This window comes from Felis catus, chromosome A1 (genome assembly GCF_018350175.1).
Source record: "Felis catus isolate Fca126 chromosome A1, F.catus_Fca126_mat1.0, whole genome shotgun sequence".
Taxonomy (NCBI): Eukaryota; Metazoa; Chordata; class Mammalia; order Carnivora; family Felidae; genus Felis; species Felis catus.
In genome coordinates this window covers 167,787,995-167,804,454 of record NC_058368.1, presented here as the reverse complement: position 1 = coordinate 167,804,454, position 16,460 = coordinate 167,787,995, and the positions used below count along the sequence as shown (strand labels likewise).

The 16,460-nt window shown below is 41.7% G+C and overlaps 1 long non-coding RNA gene across 1 annotated transcript; it reads left to right on the top strand.

Annotated features, from left to right (window-relative positions):
* Positions 1-34: 34 nt before the first annotated feature.
* Positions 35-15,214, top strand: LOC123379282. The gene is made up of 3 exons (XR_006583553.1): positions 35-1,121; positions 7,508-7,664; positions 10,314-15,214. It is a non-coding gene; the product is annotated as an uncharacterized LOC123379282 (long non-coding RNA).
* Positions 15,215-16,460: the final 1,246 nt, after the last annotated feature.

Sequence of the window (16,460 nt, the reverse complement as noted above, 5' to 3'; positions counted from 1 at the left end):
AATCATGAGATCATGACCTGAGCCGAAGCCGGATGCCCAACCGACTGAGCCACCCAGGTGCCCCTAAATTTTTTATTTTTAAATTGTTTGCTACTAGTATATAGAATTGTAGTTTACTTTTATCTATTGTCTTGCATCTAACAACCTTGCTAAACTTACTTATTACATCTTAGTTGTTTTGGAGATTCCTAGGATTTTTTTAGTCCAAAATATCATAATAATAAGGATAGTGCTTATTTCTTACTAATATTTATGCCTTTTATTTATTTTGTTTGATTTATTGCACTGGCTTATGAGCCCCAGTTGAATATTGAATAGACCTGGTGAGAGCTGACATCCTTGTTCCTGATCTGAGGGGGAAAGCATTTAGTCATTCACAATTATGTTCTTAGCTATAAGGTTCTGTAGATGACCTCCATAAGGTTGTCAAGATTCACTTCTATTTTTAGTTCCTGAGAGTTTTTATTGCAAACAAGTGTTGAATTTTGTCAAATGTTTTTCTTAATCTTTTAATATCTACCCTCATATTTATTATTTCTGGTGATCCTCATTACATAGTAATGACTTATTTTCTTCTAATATCATTTTTCTTTATCCTGAAGAAATTCCTTTTAAATTAATTATATAATCATATAGATTCTCACATTTATTTGTATCTGTTATATTATGACCTTGTAATATTTCTTTATTTTCTGAAAGACTATGTAAAATTGGTATTATTTGTTTCTTACACGGTTGAAAGAACTCTCCAGTGAAATCATAGGGCCTATAGTTTCTCTGTGAGGTTTTCCATTTTTTTCTTTTCTCTTGTGTTAGCATAACACAAGGGATTTTTTCTTCATTGCATCTGAGTTATAGAATTTATTGTCATAAAATCGTCCATAGTCGCTTGTTAGTTTTTTTTCATGTTTGTAGGATCTATAATGATACCTCTTTTCCATCCTGCTATTAGTGACTTGTGTTTTCTCTCTAACTCTCTCTCACGAGTTCAAGGTCATCAACGAATAATCTAACTGCCTAAAGGAAAAAAAGTTAAAAGTCAACACAGGAAGATAACAGAAGACAGAAACTCTGTAACATATGATCTACAAGATCCTGTGTATAATAAAAATAACTAAAAGGTATGTTCAGGGGAAGGAAAAGCTGACTCACACTCAAGAAAAAAAATTAGTCGAAATAGACCTGATACGATCCAGATATTGGAGTTAGCAGGCAAGAACTTTAAAGAAACTATTATAAATATGCCCTAGTACTTTGAGAAAAAAAAATGATCATAATGAGTGAACAGATGGGGAATCTTAGCAGAGAAATGGAAACTATATTTTAAAAAATGGAAATTCTAGAACTGAAAAGTACAATATCTGAAATAGAAAATTCATTGAATATGGGTTTAAGAGCAAATGTGAGTTGGCAGAAGAGTCACTGGGTGTGAATATATAGCAATAGAAATGATGTAATCCGAAGAATGGAAAGCAAAAAAGCTAAGGGAAGAAAAAAGAACAAAGCCTCAGTGGCCTGTGGTACAAGTACCCTAATACATGTGCAAATCCCAGACAAAGAAAAAAAAAGAAAAGAATAGGAGAGGAAAACATATTTTTAAAAAATAATAGCCAAGTCCCTCTAACTTGGAGGGACTTAGACTCCAAATGCTTTCTTGCCTGTGTTGGCAGAGCTGAAATGCCTTTTTAATCTTTCCAGCCTTCCAATTGTGGCTTTTACTGGGGTCTTCCCCATGCAGGCACACAACAGAACTCAGCCAAGGATTGTCGGAGAGTTTGTATGCAGGTTCTGATGGTGTCTTTTATTTCCAGAATGTCCCCGCTCAATGTCCCATCTCTTGGACGCTTCTCTGAGCCTTCAAGTCTATAGATAGCAGCTTTCTGCTCAGGTTCCAACCATCTTGGTACCATGACAACTGGGGAGTGCCCTCAGGGGAAAAGCCATGTAAAGGTGGGGCTCACCCAAGTGAGTGTGGTTCCTTTCTTTAAATGGCTGAATTCCCTTTAATAGTTGCTTACTTTAGGGTGTTCTCCTGTGACGTCAAGAGGTTTGTTTTTGTTTTTGTTTCTACCCCCAGAGTTTGTTTTCTGTGCAGCGGTTAGTCCAAGACAAACTGATCTACCACTCCCAGAACCATAACTCCTAATGTTTTGATTTTAAGGAAGCCAAATGTAGACATGCCACAGGGGTGCTTTCAATGCTATATACACACTGTCCAGTGGCAGAGACCACTCATTGCCTCCAAAGACCCATGTTCTCTTTCTTCCTCAGGAATAGAACCCTAATTTGATGTGGAGTCATCTTTCCCACTGTCCCTTGAGGCAATATAAGTTCTGGCTGGTGAGATATATGAAGAAATTGTTGGAAATTTGTGGAAGCCTCCTTAAAAGAGAAAAAGACAGCAAAACAAAGACCCTTTGCCCTTTATCTTTCTTCTCATCTTCCAGCATGTAGTGTGGACATAATGGTTGGAATTTCAGCATCCATCTTGGGTCATGAATTGACAATAGGAAGATGGAACAAAAAGTTAAGAGTGGGGGTCCCTAATTTCTGGGGAGTTACCACAGCAGATCTGCCTACCACCAATCTTTTTTCAAATGAGTGAAATATAAATTTTTATCTTATTTCAGCCATTGTTGGTGGTAGTTGATGCTAATCCTAACTGATCTAGGTCCAGTGAAGCCCTCATATAATTAATGCACCAATAAATACAAGCATACCTATTGTATAGGATTTTTGTCAGGGAAAAAAAGTAAGTGCAGTGGAAAGGTCATTAACCTGCAAACTAGGAGCCCTGAATTCTAGTCCTGCCTCTTCCAACTATAGCTACATATTTTTGAGCAAGTCTCCCTCTGCAAGCCACAATTTCCTCCTCTATGAAAGTCTCTCATTAAGTTAAATGGACCCTAATCTTTCTCCCCCCATTCCGCTGAACTCTACACGATATAAGTCACGTTTTTGCTATTTTATTTTTTTTATTTTTTTTAACATGTATTTATTTTTGAGACAGAGAGAGAGCATGAACGGGGGAGGGTCAGAGAGAGGGAGACACAGAATCTGAAGCAGGCTCCAGGCTCTGAGCTGTCAGCACAGAGCCCGATGCGGGGCTCGAACTCATGGACCGCAAGATCATGACCTGAGCCGAAGTCGGCTGCTTAACCGACTGAGCCACCCAGGCGCCCCACGTTTTTGCTATTTTAAAGAGTTTTAGAGATTTCATATATTTTCCCCTTTAATTTGATCATGAATCTTCACTTCCAAACAACACCCTCTTTCTCCTTGAGTTTCCAAGAAACTTTGGTGATCAAAATCAAAGAATCCATGTTCCCATTGATCTTAGTCTGCTGACCTTATGTTTGGAATGGAAAGAATAAATTTTTTCAGTGTACCTCTCTGCTCACAAATATTTCCCTAATTTTTTAAGAGGCTAGAACCAGTCAGTGGTACAAATCAAACAAATAAAACACATTTTCAACAGTGCTGAGGCTCAGAACTGTTGCTGAGACGATGAAATGGTTTTATTTTCTAGATGACTATTTTTCAAACTAGAAATATGTTTTGCATCAGTGATGTGTTAAGGTCAAGTCAAGAAAAGAGACAATATGTCCCATGTCACGGAGACCAGGATAATGAGAGTGTTCTCTGGGAGCTGGCTCAGAGGCTGTTCATTTCACCGGCAAAAGGTTATACCAGACAGATTGTTTCTCATTTGATGTCTTAAATTAAACTGCTGACATGACCTGCCTCAAAGTAAGAAACATACGTGTTTGCCAAACAGACCCTAAAGAAAATCCCTGTTTGAGAGAGTTGGTTTCTTTGGCCGCAGCCTTCGAGGCGTTTCTGTTTTTAAGGTGTGCTTAGCAACTGAACCAGGTTTTCCACTGCAGAACAACTTCTAAAGTGTTCTTCAGGGAAGCTGGTGGATCTGAGGCTTGGTGGCTGGTCAGAGTGCTGTGGGGTTTGTAATTTAGAAATATCACACATTCAAGATGCTCATGAGATCAAAGACGAATTACTGAGATTAGAAAATTATTTATACAGGATTCGTTTTGATTATTCTCCTCCTTTCTGCCCCTGCCTCACCCTCTTCTATGGCCATCTCCGCCCACTACCCAATCTGAGCTAAAGGAACGCCAGGTTTCGTGGAAGACGGTCCCCAGACAGGCCACATCAGCACCACAGGCCCTATCCCAGGCATCAGAATCTGCATTTGCACAAGATCCCCAGATGATTCAGAAGTCCTGGTCCATACATGTCAAATAAGATTAGGCAAGAGTGATGTGCCAGGCATTGTTCTAGGTTGGGAGGATATAGCAGTAAATATAATAGACAAATCCTTCTTGCGTTGACTCCACATTGTGGTGGGGGAGGAAGAGAGATCAGTAAACAGCAGACAAGGAAGTATTAGTATTTCTGAGCGTCATAAGTTTGGGGGCAGGGAAAGGGGAAAGAGGTGCTGATGTGGAGTGAGGTTCCTACTTATAAATGGTGATCAGGGAAACCTTCAATGAAAGGGTGAAATCTGAACAGAGATGTAACGGAAATAAGAGAGAGGACCAGTGGGTGAGTGGTCGGAGGAACTGAATCCAGTGTGACTTCCCTCTCTCAATGGAGGACAACATTTTGCAAGCTATTCAAACTTCCTGGTCCTTGGCCTCCTCATCTGTCAAGCAGAAGTAAAATACTCACGACAAATTTGTGGGTGATTTCGAGGATCAGATATGACGCATATATGCATGCACAAGCGCCATTAACCCTGTTGGCCAGGGTCCAACAGGTCCTTGGCCTGTGACTCACAGGGGTCCAAACTGGTGGGATTCACAGTTGCAAATGGAAGCATAAAGAGTTAAGCTTTGCACAGTTACTCTACTCGAAGTCTTCCCTGAGTGCCATACACAAGCTTGGACCTCACTTCCCAGAACAGAGGCACCTCCACATAACGTCCCCTCACTGACCTCCTATCTGACATGCTCCCTACACCTCTTCCTTGTCACAGTCTCACCTCCATGCACAGATCTTTAATATCTGCTCACCTCTGACGTCTCCATATCATCTTCTTCCCAGGCAATGGTCCTTCCCCAGAGTGAGGCCACTTCTACTTTCCTCTGGCAGGGAGTGTTCTCTCAACCCAGTAGCTTTTGCCAAGTCTACATATCCTCCTCATTTCCATTCATTTGAGGCTGTACAATGTGTAGCATCTGTCTGCTTTGTGGAGCCTGGAGCTACAGTGTAAACCCTCTTCTATGACTTAAACTTGAAGTGCTCAGTCCTGGGTGCTGGGTCAGCAGATAAAGGGACAGTAGAACTGACCCACCGGTGAGGTCCCCCACCAATGTGATGATGCTTGATGGAAGAGAGCCCTAGCCAAGCACTGTGCTGCAGTTTACCTTGTGGCATTTATTCTTCACTAACAATAAGTTCTTTCCGGTTAATTTGAGAGAATGTCTGTATTTGGTGTTTCTGTAATTTTATTTTGTGTTTCAGTTGAGTAAGTGTTGCTGAATATCCGTAGAATGTGTGATAATTTTTTTTTTGTAAAAAACTCAATAAAAGAAACATTAGCATAGGAAAATATTTTATGTTGTGTAAAACGCTTGGCTGAGGAAATGTTTTAATGCATTATATCAAAATGCTACAGACGCTCAGCAGCTAGATTACAGGAGTGTTTGGCACTGAAGGAGACCCAACTCAGCCTTGCCAGGTTGGGAGAAGGGCACTAGGGGAGGCCTGGATCAGGAAAAGAATTGAGTATCAAAGGGTTCTCAACTGGCTCAGCATTCATTCAAGCACCTTCAGGGCAGAGCACTGTTCTAGGCTCTTGGGAAGGCATATGGATGAAAAATACAAACACCCTATCTGCCTGTGGATTACAAGCTAGAGATGGTCTGGGTATAAGCATTCATTCAGTTGGCCCATCTTTATGGGAGTAACTGTGAGCAAAGCACTGTGTGGGATGCCGGGAAATAAAGATAAAACAGATGTGGACTCTGCCCTGGGTTCTAGCCGGGGTGAGGAAACGAGTTGTCATTAAAAGTGTCAAGTGCGATGAGTGGTAGATTTTGACATTAATGATTTTATATCTTATTTTTGAACCCAGCACCTCGCAACACTTGACATCCCTGTTTAACTGGCTTTGGTTCGTAGAATTTTGGTGCCTTACAGTGCGAAAAAGATCATGCTTCCCTTCTCCTTGTTCATGCTGCCAATTTTCACCACAATGCCCTTCACACCCCCTCGTGTCTCTCTTTTTATCTGACCTCATGGGCACCTCACCTAGTAAATAAACACATGTGCACTGAATGAATTGGGCCTGCTGTGTGTTTACCGAATTTTATCCTAGTATTTCTCTCCATTTAACACACATGTGGTCTTCCGACCTCAATCACAACTTGAGCTGCCCCAAATCCACAGTACGGAAAGAAGTTTAATAATACCATTCCCACCACCTAGGAGGACATACAGCCCTATATTCAGACTTCAGTTTCAAGTCTCAAGGGTTTCCTTGCAGAGGCTGTATTCAGACTTCGGTTTCAAGACTCAAGGGTTTCCTTGCAGAATCCAGACCACAGACATCATACGCGTTTTGTTTCTTTGAAAACATTTCATTTTGAATGGTTGAGACATTACCACCAACCACCAGTATTCTCTGTCACCTTTTATCTTGCCTGACGGCAAGCTGCATATGCTTGAGCTATCATTCAGCAACTCAACCTATCTTCATACATCTTGGGTCTGAGTTTTCAGGGACCTGTAGACCGTTGCAGCTCTAAGTCCTACCATTCTTATTCCGTGAAATTTAGCACTGCAAAAACCTCTGCTCCCAGATCATCGGAGAAAAAAAGCTGAACATCTTCACTCACATCTAAAAGGTTGCCGATCCCCTGACCTAGAAAACACAATAGTCATTGAGAAAATGTTGGGAGAAGTATCATAAAGGAGGCTGAGGATATTGGAGCCTTAATACCCTGCCATCGAGGCTTTAAAAAAAGAATTCAGTGACTTAAAAGCACAGTTTTTTTCACTTTGCATAAAAATAGTCTAACATTGGAGTAAAAAAAAATAGGAAGTGTATCAATTTTTAATAAATACAAGCCACAAAATAAATTTAATAAATTATAAATGATAAAATTATTGAAAAATTAAATATTAAACATTCCCACATAAAAATGTAGAACATTTATTAATTAGGGAGCATTTTCAGAGTAATACTTGCACTTTAAATTGGTCTTAACTTTTTAAACATGCAATGTTGTAGGCCTATAGAAAATGCCTCACTATATTCGCATGGCTGTTCACACCAGAAAAAATGATGCACTTGATCAGTTTCCTGCAGGATGGTCATCGGGTGGAGGGCACAAGATGGTTAGGGATAGGGCGGAAAATAGGACCAGTGGTGGGATTCCTGGGACTGGCATTTATGGAGCACAGTAAGAGATATCTCTTTTCCTATTTGGATTTCCAAATTCAGTAGTCCCCATTTATCAGCACTTCTGCTCTCCCGTTTCAGGTGCCTGTGGTCAACTGTGGTCAGAAGCAGATGATCCTTTTTCTGGCGAATCATCTGAAGGTCAATAGTAGCCTAACTCTACATCATTGCCTGCGTCATTCACCTCCCACCCCATCACGTAGGCATTTTATCATCTCACATCATCACAAGAAGAAGGGTGAGTACAATACAGTAAGATATTTTGAGAGGCCACATTCATATAACTTTATTACAGATTACTGTTAAGATTGTTCTATTTTTGTTATTAGTTATTGTTGCTAACCTCTTACTCTGCCTAATGCATAAGTTAAACTTTATCGCAGGTATATGTGTATAGGATTTGGTGCTATCCACGGTTTTAGGCAGGTCCCAGAGCATATCCTCTGCAGTTAAGGGGGACTACTGTACAAGGAAGAGCAACCATCCTGTGAACATTTCCAGCAAAAATTTGGAAGAAAAGTCCACACAGACATGTCTGGTTCTCTTCCTGGAGGCTATAGGGAAATTCCCAACCTAGATGTTCTTATTCTGGGTTTTGGATGAAAAAAGATGAGGGAGAAAAGACAATGAAAGAGAGTATTTGGGGAGGGAAAGCTTTCCGTTTTCTTTTCCTTAGATCATTGTGGGTTTTTTTTTCTTTTTACCTCCTAAATTATACACAGTCTTTCTCTGGGCCCTCCCGGTCATCTTCCCCCTCCTACAATGGGAAAATAAAGGGTCGAGTTTGTAGAACCCATGCAACAGGAACCACAGCGTGGCTTCAGTCCTGCACCCACCCCACCCTGTGCAATGCCACAGACCTGTTTGTGAGGTCTCTGAGTTGCCTAAGGAGAACTGGGTGTTAGACTTGGACACATGCTGGGCAGATTTCCATTCATGGAGGGTCCTCCAGGCCGGCCATAGGGAGGGAGTGAAGCTAGCAGCCAGCCTTCAGCCATCGGCAACTTCAGCATCAGCCTCAGCTGCAGAAGCCATTTGGCTGGCCACGTTCTTCCAGGGAAGCTTGTGTGAGACTCTCTAGACAACACTTATTCCAGAGCATTCTGCCAGGTTGGCCAAAGCTTTGTCAGGCCTGCATTGCAGATCACCTTCTTCCTTGGACCAATCCTTTCTCTCCCCCTTCTCTTTATAAGTATTAATACTTAATAAATATCATGGTCCCCAAATTGCCTCAGGAACTGCTTCTGGGGAATCAGCCTTTCAATACTGAGAGAAGTCTAAGATAGCAGGGGGTGATAAGATAGAGCTTTAAAGCCAAACCACTTACCACTTCACTGGCAATTAGGGCCCATTTTGGGGCACCAGGTGGTGGTCCTTTTGTTAAAACTCCCCTCAGTGGTGGATTGCTATGTCATATTGGTGGAAGGGAATTTACTAGTGACAACTATATGTGAGGCACCTGAAACTTATGATGGTGTGGACAGAAAGATAACAGGATTAGGGGACTACTGCTAAGTATCGATGATGCTCCAAGGAAAGATCACAAACAACTGAAGGCAAGAAATAGGTAACCGAAAGCCAGAGGTGAAAGCCTAGGGCCTCTTTGCTTGCACACAGTGAAGCTCTCCTCTCCTCTAGCTAGAGAGTGCAGCAAGCCAAGGACCAAGCCCAGGACTTCAAGTCAGACTGGATGAACCAACCAAGAAAGATCTGTTAACCCAAGGTCAGGGTTTTCCTGGCAGGGAAATGTAGGACCTTGACAAATGAACATCTGAGCAGATGCCCTCAAAGAAGCTATGGTATCCCCACGTGACCATGGTATCCATGGGTTGATCATATATATTCCACACTGCCCAGAAGGATATAATATATACATTGAACCAAAAGCCTTTGTAGGGCATTATGTCCCTACAACACTATGTTTCCAATAGGAAGAATTCATGTGTCTAGGAACCAAGGCATAGGGATAGGAGTGGACCCCACTCCCAACGACCCACTAGGGAACATTGTGCTTCATGTCCCTGCAACCCAAAGATGTCCCAAAGGAGATAGACTTCCTCTAGGGGACACAGCAAGGGTCCCATTAAATTCTAACTATAGCTACTGCCTAGGCATTATAGGATCCTTGTATGCAGGGAGAGGTAGGCAAGATGAATTATGGAGATAAGTGACCCTGGTCATCAGGGGCAGGTGGGCTTCTATTATAATGTGGAAACAGGGAGGACTATGTGTGGAACCAGATGGGTGCCGCTTTTTATGCCTTACCTAATTCTCACTCTAAATAGACAGAATTAACAATGCCATTAGAGAAAGATATAATGATCCGTGGAGAGGGTGGTCTGGGTCCAGCCACCAAGGTTAGCAGAGGTGGTACGTGAGGGTGACTGGAAGATAAGAAAATAAACATCGCTGTGGACCCTGAAAATACTTGTCTTGCTCAGACAACCACACTGGGAGTGTAATTACTCACTGATTTCCCCTTTTTAAAAGAGGTTCATGGGAACCCTGGAGGAGCTGCTCCCTGAACACATATGGAGAATTAGATCCAAGCAGCTCAAAGGGTGGACTGTGGTGGACACTGAGATGTGCCTCCCGGAACCCCTTCAGGGAAGGACTTGTTGCTGTACTGTGGGAGTGCGGCAGACACAGCTCCAGCCGTCAGTTTCGTCACGGTCAGCCTCAGCTGCGGAGGGTGCCTTGCTTGTGATCGTGCTCTTTCCAAGGCAGCTCTCATTTGGAGACTGAGCAAGAGGAGCAGTATGAAGGCCTGGGCATTACAGTCCAACACTGTATCTTCTGAAGGGCAGTACTCACACCCGGGTGGCTGAGCATTGTCGTTTTACTTGTTCCTCTGTCTAATCCCACCTTATCTGCTTTCCATTCACAGCTATTATTCCCTAAAGAAAATCTTGTACCCCAAATTCTATATAAGCATCTGCTTTGGGACAGTTCATTCCATAATTGGAATTTCCAGCTCTGAGAGGATTGTTGGCCCCAGAGCCAGGAATCAAGGGACAGAAAGACTGCCTTCCAGTCCTCATGATGGGTGCTCAGGAAGCCATCTTGCAGGTAAGAGACTGTCCTGAAACATTCACTGGTTAGGAGTGGTCAAAACAGGGCTGTAATGTGGCCAGTAAAGAGTTAAAGAAAAACCCTAATCCACCTCTAGGCATCAGTCTAGACCTCACAGAGCAAAGCCATTTCAGGGCTTGATGAATACTTGGCTGTGAAGGTTTGGAGCTTATAGGACAGGCACAGACCGCTGTGATGAGAAGCCAGCATTGGACACAGATGTGGTGGGCAGAGTGGGGTCCAGAAGAGAAGGTGATGAGAAGCTGCAGGGGATCTGCAGATCACAGTGGCATTCAACTGTATTCAAGTGGCCTCTTGATTTTTCTGTTTCACCTCCCTGCCCAGCCATTCTGTCTCTTCTTCATGGCAGGGACTATGTGTCATTCCCTGTAGCCATGGCAGTACCCAGCACGAAGCCTATACACAGGAGACATATTTGTAGAAGGACTAAACTGAAAGTAGCCAACAAAGAGGCCCTATGGCTCAGACAACCTTCAGCTTTCCAGCACTACCTTAAAAGATTCAGTGTGGCCTTCTGGAGGTAGTCAGTAATAAAAGCAGCATCAGTGATCACTGGGGTGATTTGCAGGAAATTTGCAGTTCCAGCAAATCCTTGTACAGCTTCAGTTAAAACTACAGTGTTCCTTTGTTTTGTTTTGTTTCCCATAACTGGCATGACCTAAAAACTAAATGCTATATTTGTTAATCACATGGATAGATGGATGGATGGATGGATGGATGGGTGGATGGATAGATGGATGGATGGAGTCAAAGAAAGATACAGAGAGAAAGAGACAGGCAGATAACCTCTTCTGCAATGTATCAGTTAAGATGCTTTTGGCTGCAAATAAGAGAAAATCTGGCTGAAAGTGGCATAAAAATGAGATGTTGATTATCTCACATAAGAAGTCTGGTGACAGGCTCTTCCAGGTTTAATTTTGTGGTTCAATGACATTGTCAAGGGCCCATTTGCTTTGTTTTTATGTGTTAGCATTCTCCTCTGACTTGAGTTGATCCACTCTGTCCCCTCATGGTTACAAGATGGCAGCAGCATCTCCAAGTGTCATATCCTCACCAAATAGTCTCCAGAAACTGTTCCTTCTTGCATTTATGTCTATTTCTCAAGAGCAAGAAAAGCTGCATCGGTCATGATAAAATAGATTATATATTGTAGTAACAAACAAACCTCCAAATGTTAATGGCTTAAGACAATACTAGTACACTGCTTGCTCATGTTCCATGTCTTTCACAGATTTGCTAACTCACTGTAAAGGATCCACGCTAATGGAGGCTCTCATCTTAAAAAGAACTTCAGATGTTGCAATGACAGGGGAAGAGAAGGTTGGAAAGTGTAGCTCCTGCTGTTAAATCTTTTGGCCTGAAGTGGCACATGTACCTTCCTCCTAGGTTTCATTGGCCAGAACTCTACCAAGTCCCTGCCTCACTTCAAGGAAATAGGGAAGCACAATTTACCATGTATGTCTAGTAGAGGAGAACCAGATAATAGTGAACGTTAGCTATGTCTTCCAAAGACAGCTTTCCCCCAGAAGCCCCAAGTCTTTTATAGCTCTTTGTCTCGAATTGGGTCACATGGTTATGGCTAAATGAAAACCTCATTCAGGGAGAATGGATCACTATCAATACTCTGGTGCGAAGAAACATTTGTGCCAGCAAGTCAGGAAGGGGGTTGATCTGAGTAGGCAAACATCAGTACCCTCTGCGTGCTATAAATGGACTTACTTGGCAATATCTGTAAGTCTATTAAAAAGGTCCTTCATAAGAGGATTTGATTCTAGATCTAGAAAATAATGCCTCCATGAGTTAGCCCCTTGCTCACTGACAATTCTTTAATCACCATGGGAGGGTCAGACCAAAACAGATCCTGCGACAGGTACCGTTAAGGATTTTGCCTTCATCCTCCAACAGCTTTGAGAGATGAATGGTGGACTTCAGACAATAAGAAAAGCTTATTTCCCAGAAAAATTAATTCAAACAAACAACCAAACAAAAAGTCTTTGAAAGAAGCCAATGAGTTCTTTTATTCAGAGTTAATGAGGGACGGTTGAATTCTTTTAGTTTCTTCCTTCTCCCTTTCCTCTCTACCCATCTATCCCACTCATAAAATAAAGCTACATAAAGTGCCATTGCCCTATTTTGCCATGGTTTTGGGCCTCACATGTTTGTGATTCTGTGGCAGCATGGGGGCAGTTTAGTGAATGGTTGAAAGGGGAGGGGGAGAATTACAGCAGATGGTTGAAATTCCAGAAAAGTCAGTCATAGCACCCCTGCTAAGACTAAAATTGCTCTATTTCTGGGTAGGTCCAAACCTGGAAGTTGTTTACCTACATAGCCTCCTTGAAAGGAAAAGCCGAGGGTTGAAAGAGGAGTCCAAACCTATAGTGCTGACTTGATCCCAACCCCAAAACAGGCATGTGGGGTGTGTGTGTGTGTGTGTGTGTGTGTGTGTGTGTGAGACATATGGCAATTTAAAACAGTTAAACATATGAAGAATGTTTTTCATTCACAGATGGTTAAAAAAAAAGGGATTTATTTTTTCATGTAACACATTCTCAGGGTTTGGAGCCAACCACCTCCAGGGAGGGTCACAAATCCACTCAGTGCCCCTGACAACTCAGGTTTATGTTTGAAGGTCTGCTTCAGCTGAAAGATGAGTAAAACTGTGGTTAAGTCAGACGTTCCCTGGTGGCTCTGGGGCCTAGGGGCACTGATTATTTCAACAAGTCTCTATGAAAAAGTCCAATTGGGAACATTTGCTTCAGATGGATTCACCTGTTCAAGGCAGGCGAAGGAACAAGATTTATCCACTGAGCTAAATCCTTCCCATGGCACTTACCTGGCAACATTTACCTGGCGACAGCTTTTCAGGAGGGGCTCCTGGGGCTGTAAAGAGAGGGATAGAGGTGGCTTTCCTATGGCAACCACATTCTCCTTTTCTCCAGTGAATAAAGTATTGCTACTTGCCAAGGTTTTCTCCTGCTGCTATGAAAGCAAATTGTGATCCAGAGTGTCCAATCAGGGCACCAAATCTCTGCACTACTTGCAAAGGCAATTATTCCACTGGGGCTTTTGACGGTGGGAAAAGAGAATTAATTAAGTCTCATTGTAAAATTAAGTAGCATAACTATATATTTTAGAATGAGTGCAATTATGCCTTATCTTAGAGTGTTGTAAATTCTTTGTAACTATGATGTGTTATTAGAATTTTTTTTAGAATTGTAGAACTCAACGGTCTTTAGAGATCACGTAATGAAGCAACTTCCTTTTTGTAAGGATGAAAACAAACCCAGAGCAGTTATGTGACAGACTAGAGCCTATAAGTCTCCTGACTTAAAATCTAGTATTCTTTTTTGTTTGACTTGCATTTCACACAGAGATAAAGTCTAATGCAGGTGAAAATAGCAGGTGGTCAAAATGGTCTCTGAAAATCTCTTAGAAGGGCACTGTGCTGCAAACAAGCACCTGTCTTCCACTGAGTCCAACACAACCAAGTTTGCCTTCAGAGTAGATCTTTGTTTCTCAAGTTGTGCACCAAATGAAGCAGTGGGTTGGGGCTTAGAGGCTATATTGTGTAGAAAACGGGTCTTTAAAGTCAAGGATCACAATCTGTAAAGATGCTTGCCGCAATAAATGACACCTACAGTTGAGACCAACTCATGGATGAAGTGTTCTTAGGCAGCGAATGAAAGGGAACACTGGGATCTCTGAAGTGTTCTCTCTGTGACCTCTAACCTGCCTGGTGCTTTACCCTGTGAAGTTTAACCTCCCTGAAATCTAAATTTTGTCTCCTCAACTTAGCCTGCTGCAGGTAATTTGGGACTCCCCTGTCCCTGGGTTGGAACCTGGAGACTCTCTTCGGACATAGGCTGTGGCAACCACAGGCTCACCTTGGAGTTCTCCAGAGAACCAGAACCAACAGGATATATAATATATGATTTATATAATTTATTATAAAGAATTGGATCCAGTGATTATGGAGGCTGACAAGTCCTAAGATTTGTGGTCGGCAAGCTGAAGACCCAGGAAAGCAGATGGTGTAATTTTAGTCTGAGATCCAGGAAGAGCCAGTGTTTCAGTTTGAGTCTGAAAACAGGAAAAAAATGATATCCCAGCCCAAAGGCAATCCGGAAGAAGGAGTTCTTTCTTACTCATGGGAGCCTTTTTGTTCTATTCAGGCCTTTAACTGATTGCATGAGGCCCACCCACACTAGGCAGGGCAATCTGCTTTATCCAGTCTACTGCATATGGTTCATACACTTATACCATCCAGAAACACCCTCACAGACACATCCAGAGTAGGGTTTGACCAAATATCTGGGTACCACGTGACCCAGTCAAGTTCACATATAAAGTTAACCGTCACCGCTGTTCTATCTGCTTTTGTCCAATGTATAAACATTTTTCCTTCAAACATTTCTTCTGTCTATTGTTATTTAAGGTGAGAGAATACATTTAGTTTTATTTAACTCTATCTTAACTGAAAGTGGAAGTGGGGCAGATGCATTATTATTTTGAAGGACGCGGTCACATTTCCTCCCTTGGGAGTTTCCCATTTCATCTTCTGAATCAGCAATGGCTACGTGCTCCTCTTTCCCTGCCCCTCTAGTAGAATGTGTTGTCTGACTTCAGGATTATTGTTTGTCTCATGGAAAGAAATGGCATCTCTGGATATTTTTAATTTGCTTTTCTCTTGTAATGAGTGACACTGATCATTTTGATGTATGTTTGGCATTTGTGTTTCTTTTTCTACAGTTTTTTTTTTTTTTCATGTTATTTGTTCATTATTCTATGTTGGATTCTATCTTCTTTTCTAGGGGTTCTTTTTATAGAGAAATTAGCGCTTTGTCTGTATATGAGTTGCAACTATTTTTTTTCTCTTTTACTTTCTTTATGCTGCTTTTGCATGGAGAACTTTGTTTATTTTTAATGTGGCTGAATTTATCAATCTCTTTCATTATGGATTCTGAATTTTCAGTCATAATTAGAAAGGGCTTTCCTACACCAAGATTCTCCCACGTTTCCTTCTGGTATTTTTGTGTTTCATTTTTCACATGTAAAGAATTAATCTTTGTATATAGTATAAAGTATGGATCCAATTTTATCGCTCAGCACATGACACTCAGTGTTCCCAATGTCTGGTATAAAAAGTCAGTCTTTACTGTATACTAAATTCTATATGTATATGTATTTTATTTTTCTTCTATAATATCTATTCTGTCTAAAGGTCTTTTTATATGGCAACACCAGTGTTTAAACATTGGAACTTTTTATTAATATCTACTAGAATTGGTCTCTAAAAATCCCTGCTCTGGCCAATTATTTTTCAGAGGTTTCCAGGTTATTTTGATTATTTGTTTTTTCCATCTGAACTTTAAATTCAGCTCATTTGTTTAGGTCCAGGAAAGAACTAGAGTACTTTTACTGAGCTCATGTTAAATTTATAACTTAATTTAAGGAGAATTGAGATATTCATGATGAAAAGACTTTTTGGTCAAGAACCTTTTGGGTCCTTCATTTGTAAAAGGTCCAAGGAGGTCCTGCTGGTTTTCAACCACTGCCCTCCCCACCCAGACTCAGCTGTCAGCTCTGCTAGGCAGACATTAGGACTGTCTTTTACACGAAGTCCTAAATAACCCAGAAAGCCAGAGCTGGAGAAGGCCATGTGTTTTGGTGGCAGTTCCACCTCCATCATTGTTAATAATGTGGAACATATAAGATCTCCCCATTGATGGATTATCCTAAATGACACCTCCGCATGGCACAGCAGAGCCATGTCATTACTTTTGGATAAGACCGGCCCTGTGGAAAATGATGAAGTGATCAACTTGGCAACTTCACGTTTCACATTTTTCATCGTTCTCCCCCACACAGCATCCCCTTCCTCCCCAAGGCACAACGGCAGCTACCAATAATAGTCCCAGGCTCCCTCCTTTTTCCTCTTCTC